The 14,087-nt window shown below is 42.2% G+C and overlaps 1 protein-coding gene across 4 annotated transcripts in view; it reads right to left on the bottom strand.

The window, feature by feature from the left end:
• LOC139583730 (partitioning defective 3 homolog) overlaps positions 1 to 14,087 on the bottom strand; it is a 599,078-nt gene that overhangs the window by 560,844 nt on the left and 24,147 nt on the right. The window lies entirely within an intron of this gene.

Here is a 14,087-nt window from a genome sequence, read left to right as displayed (position 1 = left end):
ACAACTCCCGTACGGGCTCGGGAGAGACGAAGGTCGAAAGTCATGCGTCCTCCGAAGCACAACCCAACCAAGCCGCACTGCTTCTTAACACAGCGCGCCTCCAACCCGGAAGCCAGCCGCACCAATGTGTCGGAGGAAACACCGTGCACCCGCCCCCCTCAGTTAGCGCGCACTGCGCCCGGCCCGCCACAGGAGTCGCTGGAGCGCGATGAGACAAGGATATCCCTACCGGCCAAACCCTCCCTAACCCGGACGACGCTAAGCCAATTGTGCGTCGCCCCACGGACCTCCCGGTCGCGGCCGGCTACGACAGAGCCTGGGCGCGAACCCAGACTCTGGTGGCGCAGCATAGCACTGCGATGCAGTGCTCTAGACCACTGCGCCACCCGGGAGGCCCGTGATTATTATTATTTGACCATGCTGGTCATTTATGAACATTTGAACATCTTGGCCATGTTCTGTTATAATCTCCACCCGACACAGCCAGAAGAGGACTGGCCACCCCTCATAGCCTGGTTCCTCTCTAGGTTTCTTCCTAGGTTTTGGCCTTTCTAGGGAGTTTTTCCTAGCTACCGTGCTTCTACATCTGCATTGCTTGCTGTTTGGGGTTTTAGGCTGGGTTTCTGTACATCACTTTGATATATCAGCTGATGTAAGAATGGCTATATAAATACATTTGATTTGATTTGTAGTGTCCAAACTGTTTGGGCTACACACTATGACCCTTCGGTGCAAAGGTGAGACTCTCACGAACACGTACATGTCGTTTGTTTTGCTCTAGACTGTTTTGCTCACAAGACTTGTCTGAAGGTCCCACGGTACCAGTCAAAAAGTCCAAAATTTGGACAGACCTACTCAATCAAGGGTTTTTCTTTATTTTTACTATTTTCTACATTGTAGAATAATAGTGAAGACATCAAAACTATTTAATAACACATATGGAATCATGTAGTAACCAATAAAAGAGTTAAAACAAATCCAAATATATTTTGATTTGTTTTAAATTTTAGATTCTTCAAAGTAGCCACCCTTTGCCTTAATGAAAGCTTTGCACACTCTTGGCATTCTCTCAACCAGCTTCATGAGGTAGTCACTTAGAATGTATTTCAATTAAAAGGTATGCCTTGTTAAAAGCTAATTTGTGGAATGTATTTCCTTCTTAATCTGTTTGAGCCAATCAGTTGTGTTGTGACAAGGTTGGGGTTGAATACAGAAGATAGCCCTATTTGGTAAAAGACCAAGTCCATATTATGTCAAGAACAGCTCAAATAAGCAAAGAGAAACGACAGTCCAACATTACTTAAAGACATGAAGGTCAGTCAATCCAGACAATTTCAAGAACTTTGAACGTTTCTTCAAGTGCATTCGCAAAAACCATACTTTTACAACCTTTATTTTGAGAAGAAAATCCAGTTTTGATTTGATAGAAATAAAGATTTGATAGACTACATGCCCTCTATTTATTGATTTAGCATTTTAAAGATTTTATGTATTTCTATCAAGTTAAAACTGGAATTTTTCCTCAAAACAAAGGTTGTGAAGTATGCTCGATATTTATAGAATAAATCATACATAGTTTGATGTTTCTGTGACAAACGGTGAATTAGTTATTGATTTATACCGCTTGTAATGGCATCTTATAGATTTTATGTATTTCTATCAAATCAAAACTGGAGATTGTATTCAAAACAAAGGTTGTAAAAGTATGCTAGACATTTATAGAATAAACCATATCTATTTTTATGTTTCTGTGACAATCATTTAATTAGTTATAGATTTTTACCATTTTAAATGGCTTTTGGCGAATGCCTGTTGAATGTCTGTTGAATGTCCGAATGTGTGAATATAAAACCAACTTTACCTTGGTGGACATATGTCCTGAATCGATACCATGGAGATATAAGTACGTTGTATGATTTATGAACGGCAAGGATTAATTCAGTCAGCTCAACACCTTTTATAAAACCGTGTGAAATCGGCTGTGTAGCCGACAGTCGGCGCTAGTGAAAAACACTGAAACGGAAATTACAGGGATCATTTTAGGAAAATATACTCCTTAAACTTAATAAGGAGAAAGTCAAAGATACACAAGAGAGTCAAAGGCAGAGACGAGAGAATAGACAGCTTAAGAGATCAGTTAGCTATGGCTGCTACTGGGAGATACATTCAATGCCTATTTAATTATTATAAATACATGAATTCAAACCAAAGATTTCCATGCAAACAAAAAATGACTTTGGACAGACGCCAACAAAAAAAACAAGAATACCCACTGGGCAAACACTGGTTGAATCAATGTGGTTTCCAAGTAATTTCAATGAAATTAAGTTGAACCAACGTGGAACAGACATTGAATTGATGTCTGTGCCCAGTGGGTAGTCACTGTTACAACAGCTTGACTGTTTATGCAAAGACACAAAGAATGTTTTCAAATGTGTAGTTGTGTGAAAGGCCAGAGGAGATATGGATAGAGAGAACAAAAAAATAGAGTGAAAAAGAGAAAGAACGAGGCAGGGGCTGTACAAGGTTCAATCTGATGAGCTCCGTGTTGAGTTAGGGACCCAATTACAGCTGTGACAGGAGAAAATTGTGTTACTTAAGAAACGCACCCACACACACACACACACACACACACACACACACACACACATCACCTATAAGTCATTTGTAAAGCTGTTGATCCTTGACACAAGGTTGAATGATAAAACACACATACCTCTCTCATCACACATGCCTCTCTCTGACCATGGTACCAGCCTTCACACTACTGCCTATTCAATTCCATTCATTCTGTTTTTGTCTCTCACCAATTCTTTCTCCAATTAGTACATCCCTCCTTCCTTGCAGTGTGCTTCAGGTTCGGGTTGGCTAGTGACCACTCTGCAGAGCTGCCTCCAGAACAAGATTCATGATGAAAAACGCTAACCTGCTCCATCCTCCCCCCCCCCCCCCCTGGGAAACGTGAGAATCCCAAAATCACAAAGTCTGCCATCCAAATGGCACCCTTTGCCCTACAAAGTGTACTACTTTTGACTAGGGCACATAGGGCTCTAGTCCAAAGTAATGCACTATATAGGGAATAGGGTGCCATTTGGGACGTAAACTGTCACATTTTCTCACAAAACCCTTCTCCCTCAGGAGAAATCCACAGCCAGCCCAGGCAATGCCAGCCAGGCCCAGACAAAAAAGAGCTGCTAGTATCTGCCTTGACGCTGTCTAGCCACTGCCCCCTTAACTGTGGCTGCTACCCCCATTAAAGTCAGAGGATGATGGAAGACAGCCACCATCAATCTCCCTTTAGGACCACCAGTGTGTAATGGATGTGAGGGAGAACAGACAGCTAGGGGTGAGAGTCATCTTCTTGATGGTCATTGTTGTGATTTTTGGCTGCACCTTGAGTCGACTCATGTTGGGTGAAGCGCCATTGATGCACTCCCCTAAAGGCAGGGACCAGGGAGAAGGAGAGGGGAAGGGAGAGAATGAAGGAGTATGAGAAGGAGAGGAAGAGAGGGAGTGGGAGAGGGAGAGAAGGAGAGCCACATTGCCTCAAGCCCCCAGCAGCTCAGCAGCCCTGGGCTACCCATCACCACAACACTAGTTAGCATTTAGCACCACTACACTGGGGCCGGGGCCTGGGCACCGAGCCATCATCTCAATATGGCTAGATAAAGAGGTGCCCAGTGCCCACACAGGCTACAGACAACAGCCCCTGCCCCTGGGTCCAGTACAGGGCCTCTCCTGGGGCTGGCTCTAGTACAATTGCTCCAGCCTGGCAGTGGCCAGCCGGGTTGTGTGAATGTGTTGGTGGTGTTGGGTGAGATAGGGTGTTAAGACCAAGTTGTTGAGAGAAGGGGAGGCTGGCTAGGTGGCAGTGAAAGCAAACCACCCATGGAGATTGTATAGTTCACCTCACCGCCATGTAAAACCCTGTGTGCTGAAAGCTGACTTATCTGTCAATTACAAGACCTGAATTTACACAAATATATAACGTTTTCTTTGGCATGATGTAGCCTAGATTATGTTTCAGCAGTGCTTGCTGTAAAAGGCAGAGCATTTCATCGACTTAGACATCCAGACTTTCTTCAATAGAGGTATTCAGGTTTGGCGCTGCTGCTCTAAGGACAGCTGCAGTTTGTGAACTGCTTGTAACCGGTTCCTGAAACCCTTTAACATCTGAGGGTGGCTGAGACATTCCGTCTAAAGAGGAGGGTGAGTTGAGTAACATCTGGGATTGACAGGTTTTGGATTAGAAGGTTACAACATGAAACTGGCTGAACCAGTGTTTCGAAGGTTTAAATCAGGGATGGGTAACCTTGATGGGGGTGGGGCCACAAAAAAACTGAACTCATCATGAGGGGCCGCAGTTGCTCGCAGGTCTGTGTAGCCACATCCATCTAATTTCATACAATTCTACTCATTTTGCCATGGGGTATAGAGAATATGTTGCGGTTTTAAAAGAGAGTTTGCTGCAATTCTACAAATTTTGCCATGGGGTATAGAGAATATGTTGCGGTTTTAAAGCGAGTTTGCGGCAATTCTACACATTTTGCCATGGGGTATAAAGAATATGTTGCGGTTTTAAAGCGAGTTTGCTGCAATTCTACACATTTTGCCATGGGTGGAGAGAAGAATTCGCAATTGTATTACTAATTTCATGCAATTCTACACATTTTGCCATAGGGTGTAGAGAAATGTTTGCAGTTTTTAATATGATATCTGAGTGAGACTAACTAACAAAACTAATGTGGGCCCCCTGGCCGGTAATTCAACCATGGTAGTTTAGATAGCTGGCCGCTAAACTAATTTAGCAATCTAAAAGCTTTTAGCTGACATGAGCTAATTGACTGACTATCAGTGACTGACATAACAGAAAAAATCTCAAAATTGCACCTTGTGTATTCAACTATTCTAACTCGCAACAGGGGGAATTGATCCAAGGGCCTTCAAAGGGGGGGACCGCATGGCCGCCAGTTGCTACCCCTGGTTTAGACTGAGTAGTCCAATTATTGTAGAATAACAAACTGTGTAACCATTATAAACACTCCATATTATGTCTCAGCTCCTTGCAGGAGAATAATATCTTCATATCTTCAGCTCGGGGATTCAATCTTGCAACCTTACGGTTAACTAGTCCAACGCTCTAACCACCTGCTTTACATTGCACTCCACGAGGAGCCTGCCTGTTACGCGAATGCAGTAAGAAGCCAAGTAAAGTTGCTAGCTAGCATTAAACTTATCTTATAAAAAACAATCAATCAATCATAATCACTAGTTAACTACACATGGTTGATGATATTACTAGTTTATCTAGCGTGTCCTGCGTTGCATATAATCGATGCGGTGCGCATTCGCGAAAAAGGACTGCCGTTGCTCCAACGTATACCTAACCATAAACATCAATGCCTTTCTTAAAATCAATACACAAGTATATATTTTTAAACCTGCATATTTAGTTAATATTGCCTGCTAACATGAATTTCTTTTAACTAGGGAAAATGTGTCACTTCTCTTGCAACAGAGTCAGGGTATATGCAGCAGTTTGGGCCGCCTGGCTCGTTGCGAACTGTGTGAAGACTATTTCTTCCTAACAAAGACAGCCAACTTCGCCAAACGGGGGATGATTTAACAAAAGCGCATTTGTGAAAAAAGCACAATCGTTGCACGACTGTCCCTAACCATAAACATCAATGCCTTTCTTAAAATCAATACACAGAAGTATATATTTTTAAACCTGCATATTTAGCTAAATGAAATCCAGGTTAGCAGGCAATATTAACCAGGTGAAATTGTGTCACTTCTCTTGCGTTCATTGCACGCAGAGTCAGGGTATATGCAACAGTTTGAGCCGCCTGGCTCGTTGCGAACTAATTTGCCAGAATTGTACGTAATTATGACATAACATTGAAGGTTGTGCAATGTAACAGGAATATTTAGACTTATGGATGCCACCCGTTAGATAAAATACGGAACGTTTCCGTATTTCACTGAAATAATAAACGTTTTGTTTTCGAGATGAGTTTCCGGATTCGACCATATTAATGACCTAAGGCTCGTATTTCTGTGTGTTATTATGTTATAATTAAGTCTATGATTTGATAGAGCAGTCTGACTGAGCGATGGTAGGCACAAGCACGCTCGTAAACATTCATTCAAACAGCACTTTTGTGCGTTTTGCCAGCAGCTCTTCGCAATGCTTCAAACATTGCGCTGTTTATGACTTCAAGCCTATCAACTCCCGAGATTAGGCTGGTGTAACCGATGTGAAATGGCTAGCTAGTTAGCGGGGTGCGCGCTAATAGCGTTTCAAACGTCACTCGCTTTGAGACTTGGAGTAGTTGTTCCCCTTGCTCTGCATGGGTAACGCTGCTTCGAGGGTGGCTGTTATCGATGTGTTCCTGGTTCGAGCCCAGGTAGGAGCGAGGAGAGGGACGGAAGCTATACTGTTACACTGGCAATACTATAGTGCCTATAAGAACATACAATAGTCAAAGGTATATGAAATACAAATTGTATAGAGAGAAATAGTCCTATAATTACTATAATAACTACAACCTAAAACTTCTTACGTGGGAATATTGAAGACTCATGTTAAAAGGAACCACCAGCTTTCATATGTTCTCATGTTCTGAGCAAGGAACTTAAACGTTAGCTTTCTTACATGGCACATATTGCACTTTTACTTTCTTCTCCAACACTTTGTTTTTGCATTATTTAAACTAAATTGAACATGTTTCATTATTTATTTGAGGCTAAATTGATTTTATTGATGTATTATATTAAGTTAAAATAAGTGTTCATTCAGTATTGTTGTAATTGTCATTATTACAAATACATTTTTATTTATTTTATTTTATTTAAATCGGCCGATTTATCGGTATCGGCTGTTTTGGTCCTCCAATAATCAGTATCGGTATCGGCGTTGAAAAATCATAATCGGTCGACCTCTACCCCATATATAACTGTATCGATTTTTGTATCCCAACACTGAAGTTCAACACAAGTCATGTGTGGACACACACACACACACACATGAATATACACATACACACACAAACACACAGGAGGAAGTCCCTTTGAGGTCTGTCAGTGGTCCATCTTTCATGGGTCTGTGTTAAAAATGTGAGCTGACCAGAAAAGAGGAGACACCTAACACCTGCTGACAGTCTAGTGTCACGCTGCCTAAGCAAAACACACTGAATTCCCTTACAGTGGATTCCCTGGGTTCTATGAAGAGATACCAATCCCCAGGGAAGGTTTCCTACTGAGATAACCATGTTAAAGGACCATTCAAATAGACATTTAAACTACTGTTTACAGTACACAAACTACAAAGTACAAACTGCTTACTGGGAGATGCTTAAAAGGTTATATAATTTGTATCAGACAGCAAAACTGCAAAACATAACATCAGGAGTCTGGAGCCACTCAAGGCCTTTCCTTCCACACTACTGGGAAATAACAGTGTGAACTGAAATGGTGAGAGATAAATGCATGTTAACTATTTGTTGGAGCTGTGGCTGTTGTGAACTTTGCTCAGCAATGTATCACCAAGAGGAGAGACAAAGTGTATAGTATAGCTACTACTATAGTTTATATTGGACTGCATGTTTCTATCTATAAAGGGCATAATGGCAAAATACAGTATTGCAATGAATGATCCAGACAGTATTTGGCTATAACTTTGGTCACATGGTCATATATAGAGCCTGAGACACCTCAAGACATTGAAGAACCAGTTTGTGTGAAGTGACAGTGGGAAGACTAGTTTGGGTGTGTGGAAAAAGGATCTGTCATCGTTAGTGAGACTGGTGGGCAGTGTGGCAGGTCTGGACTAGCACAAAGCATTCTGGGAGGACAAAGGGGACACACAGGACCTGGATATGGTTTGTCTTACCTAGTTAATGAGTCTAGAGTTTGGTCCTCTTGTGTTTTACATCTACGGTAAGCCATAGGGGTCAGCTTGCTACCTTCACGTTGCACCCACTGAAGAGCTATGATAGAGGGTTAAGAGACACATGTTGGTCTAAATACTATGTGAAATCACTGTATTCGTCGGCAGGGAGAGAGTTACTGTCCATTAATAACACATGATTCTTGTCAAAATTACACTTCTCCCTGGAGAGGCTCAGTTGATGCTTCCCATACGTAGGCTAAGAGCCACAGACGAGAGACATCTTCTCAAACCCTGTGATTAGGGCTCTGTAATGCCTGAGAGCACTGACAATGCTGCTTCAAATCTGCATCGCCCCTCAAAAAACACAGCTGGCTTGACTTTAGATTAGCAGCACTCGGTATTCAGTCTCTATCCATCATATTCGTTGATGAAACAGCTCATCTTCGTAACAAAGTAGTCGTGCGTCAAGTCAACATCTTCTGAAATGAAAGAGCGGCTTTAGAGAAGTACTTAGCCTGGAAATCACATTTCACAGATAAAATCGTTAGGCCTACAGCATTATCTATTAACCAATCAAACAGTTAATTGTTCCAACCGAACATGTTTAGCCTTGACGGACATGAATTGAGCCTTTAAGCATCTGACATTTTCAAACTACAGTCGGTGGTGTTGTACGGGCTTGTCATGATTTATTAATTCATTGAGAGGATTCCACGAAAAGAACAGCTCAGAAATAACTACACTGTCATCACATGACTGTGTAGCTGCCATCAAAGCAGAGAGGAACAAGGTAAATTATACACAGAAGTAGCATCTATGAAGAATAAATGGGATTCTTAATAAAATTCTAATCAAGTCATTTTGAATTGAGTTAGAAGAGGGAACGTTAGTTTACCCTGCCCTCATTTGGAGAACAATTGGGTGGAAACCATTTTGGATAATATAGACACAGCATCCCCTAAAACCCTTCAGAATGGCACACCCAGGAAACCCCACCCTAAGGGCCTGTGCCCCAGCTGTAAGCCCAACTGCAGGCTCTGAAGTGGGCATCAATTAGAGCTTTCCCACCCTGGATCACCCAGGGAGTTGGATTTTGGGGAAACCAGTAAGCAGATAATTGGATTTTCCCTTCAGGGAATACTGCCTAAGTCCCAAATGGTATCCCATGCCATATATAGTGCACTACTTTTGACCTGGTCAAAAGTTGTGCACTATGTAGGAAATAGGGTGCCATTTGGGACAGTAGAAAATAGGGTGCCATTTGGGACACACACATCCTGTTTGAAATGGATCTGGTGAATGCATGAAGAGGAAACATCGGACCAGAACAAGACAAACATCTGTAAATAACTAAGTCTCTAATAGATAACTTCTCTAAGTGGAAAAACAACCTTCAGCAAATAGCTAAACAATAGCTAATTATTGTTTACGAAACTATTTCCGTAATAGTTCTGATACTTCTTGGCATACTTCAGAGTTACTCTGAAATATTTACAAACAACAAACCCATCCCTCTGTCTGCCAGTCTATTTTCTCAACCACCCTCAGGGCATCATGCCACTTCAAATGTTAGAATACAGCTTCAGAACTCAGAATTCAAAAACTTCAGACCTGCGAATACAACTTCAGACGTCCGAATACAACTTCAGACCTGCGAATACAACTTCAGACGTCCGAATACAACTTCAGACGTCCGAATACAACTTCAGACCTCCGAATACAACTTCAGACCTCCGAATACAACTTCAGACCTCCGAATACAACTTCAGACCTCCGAATACAACTTCAGACCTGCGAATACAACTTCAGACGTCCGAATACAACTTCAGACCTCCGAATACAACTTCAGACCTCCGAATACAACTTCAGACCTCCGAATACAACTTCAGACCTCCGAATACAACTTCAGACCTCAGAATACAACTTCAGACCTCCGAATACAACTTGTATGTGGGCTTTATATCCAACCCCACTGTACTGTAACACATCTGATTCAGCTCATCAAGGTCCTGGTGAGCAGTTAATTAGTAGAATCAGATGTGATTAGATTGGGTTGGAGCAAAAGCCTGTAAGAGAGGTAGCTCTCCTGGAGGAGGGTGGAACACCCCTGGTCTAGAGCATTCCTAATCAATCATGACAGCTAGTCTCGACCTGTGACTCTGTCTGAGGGCGAACTAAGGAGAGGGATAATGTCCTCCTGTCAAACAGTAACAAGGGACAGGTGGTGACTACACACCTCATCCATCACCTCAACCAACGCCAGGTCACATTGGGCCCGGAATAATTTGGTATCACTTTATTGAAAGCCTGCAGGTGTAATGCATTATGATGTACTTACAGTATAATGCATTGTAAGACTTGTTATAAGCAGCATGTATGTGTTTACAATCTTTTCCCACAATACGTCCTTAAAAAGAGGTTCAAACCCAGACCCTGAGAACAGGCTAGTGTTAATTCCCATTGAGGGAAGCCCTACTGTACTTTGATTATAAAGCAATTAAGCCCAAGACTGCCCAGAACTTTACTTAAACTCTGGTCTAAGCTGCAGCTTGCACAGACACAACTTCACTCCACGACTGTGCTGTAGACTCACACCCTCCACCCTCCACTCCACTGCAGCACTGGAAGTTAGAGTAACCACATTTAGAACACCCATTCGTAGGACGGTGTTGCCTACATAAAAATGTTTTTCGGGGGGCAGCAATGACAGACATAGCTTATTGAATCTCATTATAGAATATGCATAAAATCCATCGTCCAATTGTAACATCTGCCTATGCCAACACATTTTGTCTCAAGAACATTTTCTATTTTTAATACCCTCAAACACCAAGTTAGGCATGCCTCATTTCAAAATGGGCCATCATCACTGACCATCGTGAATGATAATTCTTATCACGTTTTACCGGTGAAACGTCCAGTCTAACAGTAAACTACTTGCATCTGCATATTAGTCATTTGATTTCAATCAGTTTCATGTGAATATACATTTAGATCTTATTGAATTACTGTTTCGTGAACAAATTATTATTATTATTATTTTAGCTTTGTTCTGGTGTTAAAACTATAGCCGAGCCAACAGTATGTTGTTTCAATCCAAGCACATTCTGCCTAGTGGCGCGCGCAATTCACTTTTGGCAGCATGAGAGAAAAGGTGTGACTCTTCAGCTAACCATCCTAAAATCTCATGAGAAATGAGGTGTTGTTTTTGGTGTAACAGTAACGTTATACTATGCTATTATATTTGTTTATGTTATGTAGAATACTACAGAATCATTATGTGATCTTGCAAGGCATTGATTCAGCTTTGATCTAATGTTACTAAAGGAGCACCATTGTGAGAAGTGGCAAAGCGACACTCCGGTGCGCTCCAGCACCACTACACCCCTGATCCCACTGCACCCAACGAGCTAATTACTCTTTTGCCTCAAGCTAAATTTGGTGATGCAAAACGAGCGACCACATGTGACTGTTTTATGAAAATCTGTGAATATTTGGCCAAGGAAACATTTCTGGTTGGTCTCAGTTAGGAAGAGAGACTATTAAAATGGGATTGTGTTTAGTAGCAGCAAATATGTTGAGTGAGCAACTAATGAGCATGGAGAGACTCACAAGTTTGACGCAATTACCTTATTTATTCAGTCTATTACAGTCTTTACATAGGTTACTTCTGTAGGTCTTCTGTAGGTGCATTGCTGCCGGAGGGACTGGTGCACTTCACAAAATAGATGGCATCACGAGGCAGGAGAAGTATGTGGATATACAGTGGGGAGAACAAGTATTTGATACACTGCCGATTTTGCAGGTTTTCCTACTTACAAAGCATGTAGAGGTCTGTAATTTTTATCATAGGTACACTTCAACTGTGAGAGACGGAATCTAAAACAAAAATCCAGAAAATCACATTGTATGATTTTTAAATAATTAATTTGCATTTTATTGCATGACATAAGTATTTGATCACCTACCAACCAGTAAGAATTCCGGCTCTCACAGACCTGTTAGTTTTTCTTTAAGAAGCCCTCCTGTTCTCCACTCATTACCTGTATTAACTGCACCTGTTTGAACTCGTTACCTGTATAAAAGACACCTGTCCACACACAATCAAACAGATTCCAACCTCTCCACAATGGCCAAGACCAGAGAGCTGTGTAAGGACATCAGGGATAAAATTGTAGACCTGCACAAGGCTGGGATGGGCTACAGGACAATAGGCAAGCAGCTTGGTGAGAAGGAAACAACTGTTGGCGCAATTATTAGAAAATGGAAGAAGTTCAAGATGACGGTCAATCACCCTCGGTCTGGGGCTCCATGCAAGATTTCACCTCGTGGGGCATCAATGATCATGAGGAAGGTGAGGGATCAGCCCAGAACTACACGGCAGGACCTGGTCAATGACCTGAAGAGAGCTGGGACCACAGTCTCAAAGAAAACCATTAGTAACACACTACGCCGTCATGGATTAAAATCCTGCAGCGCACGCAAGGTCCCCCTGCTTAAGCCAGTGCATGTCCAGGCCTGTCTGAAGTTTGCCAATGACCATCTGGATGATCCAGAGGAGGAATGGGAGAAGGTCATGTGGTCTGATGAGACAAAAATAGAGCTTTTTGGTCTAACTCCACTCGCCGTGTTTGGAGGAAGAAGAAGTATGAGTACAACCCCAAGAACACCATCCCAACCGTGAAGCATGGAGGTGGAAACATCATTCTTTGGGGATGCTTTTCTGCAAAGGGGACAGGACGACTGCACCGTATTGAGGGGAGGATGGATGGGGCCATGTATCGCGAGATCTTGGCCAACAACCTCCTTCCCTCAGTAAGAGCATTGAAGATGGGTCGTGGCTGGGTCTTCCAGCATGACAACGACACGAAGCACACAGCCATGGCAACTAAGGAGTGGCTCCGTAAGAAGCATCTCAAGGTCCTGGAGTGGCCTAGCCAGTCTCCAGACCTGAACCCAATAGAAAATCTTTGGAGGGAGCTGAAAGTCCGTATTGCCCAGCGACAGCCCCGAAACCTGAAGGATCTGGAGAAGATCTGTAGGGAGGAGTGGGCCAAAATCCCTGCTGCAGTGTGTGCAAACCTAGTCAAGAACTACAGGAAACGTATGATCTCTGTAATTGCAAACAAAGGTTTCTGTACCAAATATTAAGTTCTGCTTTTCTGATGTATCAAATACTTATGTCATGCAATAAAATGCAAATTAATTACTTAAAAATCATACAATGTGATTTTCTGGATTTTTGTTTTAGATTCCGTCTCTCATAGTTGAAGTGTACCTATGATAAAAATTACAGACCTCTACATGCTTTGTAAGTAGGAAAACCTGCAAAATCGGCAGTGTATCAAATACTTGTTCTCCCCACTGTATCTCAAGACATCTGTCAGGAAGTTAAAGCTTGGTCGCAAATGGGTCTTCCAAATGGACAATGACCCCAAGCATACTTCCAAAGTTGTGGCAAAATGGTTTAAGGACAACAAAGTCAAGGTATTGGAGTGGCCATCCCAAAGCCCTGACCTCAATCCTATAGAAAATGTGTATGCAGAACTGAAAAAGCGTGTGCGAGCAAGGAGGCCTATAAACCTGACTCAGTTACACCAGCTCTGTCAGGAGGAATGGGCCAAAATTCACCCAACTTATTGTGGGAAGCTTGTGGAAGGCTACCCAAAAACATTTGACCCAAGTTAAACAATTTAAAGGCAATGCTACCAAATACTAATTGAGTGTATGTAAACTTCTGACCCACTGGAAATGTGATGAAAGAAATAAAAGCTGAAATAAATCATTCTCTCAACTATTATTCTGACATTTCACATTCTTAAAATAAAGTGGTGATCCTAACTGACCCAAGACAGGGAATTTTTACTCTGAATAAATGTCAGGAATTGTGAAAAACTGAGTTTAAATGTATTTGGCTAAGGTGTATGTAAACTTCCGACTTCAACTGTATAGTGTATCTTGTCATAAGTGAGAGACAGGTCGGAATGTCTGACCCAAATAAGGGACAGATCAACTTTTTTTCTAAATGAGTGGTGTTTGAATTTGTTGATCAAATGCGGGACATGATTGTTTGGTTGCAGGACGTGGGACAAAGGGACAAAATGCGGGACTGTCCCGCACAATCCGGGACATGTGGTCACCGCTCACCCTACTCTAAGTACTGTATGCCCCCGTTTGTCCCACCGGCTCAATT

Source organism: Salvelinus alpinus, chromosome 8, assembly GCF_045679555.1.
Source record: "Salvelinus alpinus chromosome 8, SLU_Salpinus.1, whole genome shotgun sequence".
Lineage (NCBI taxonomy): Eukaryota > Metazoa > Chordata > Actinopteri > Salmoniformes > Salmonidae > Salvelinus > Salvelinus alpinus.
The sequence above is the reverse complement of the archived record's forward strand: the minus strand, read 5'-3'. Positions and strand labels throughout refer to the sequence as shown.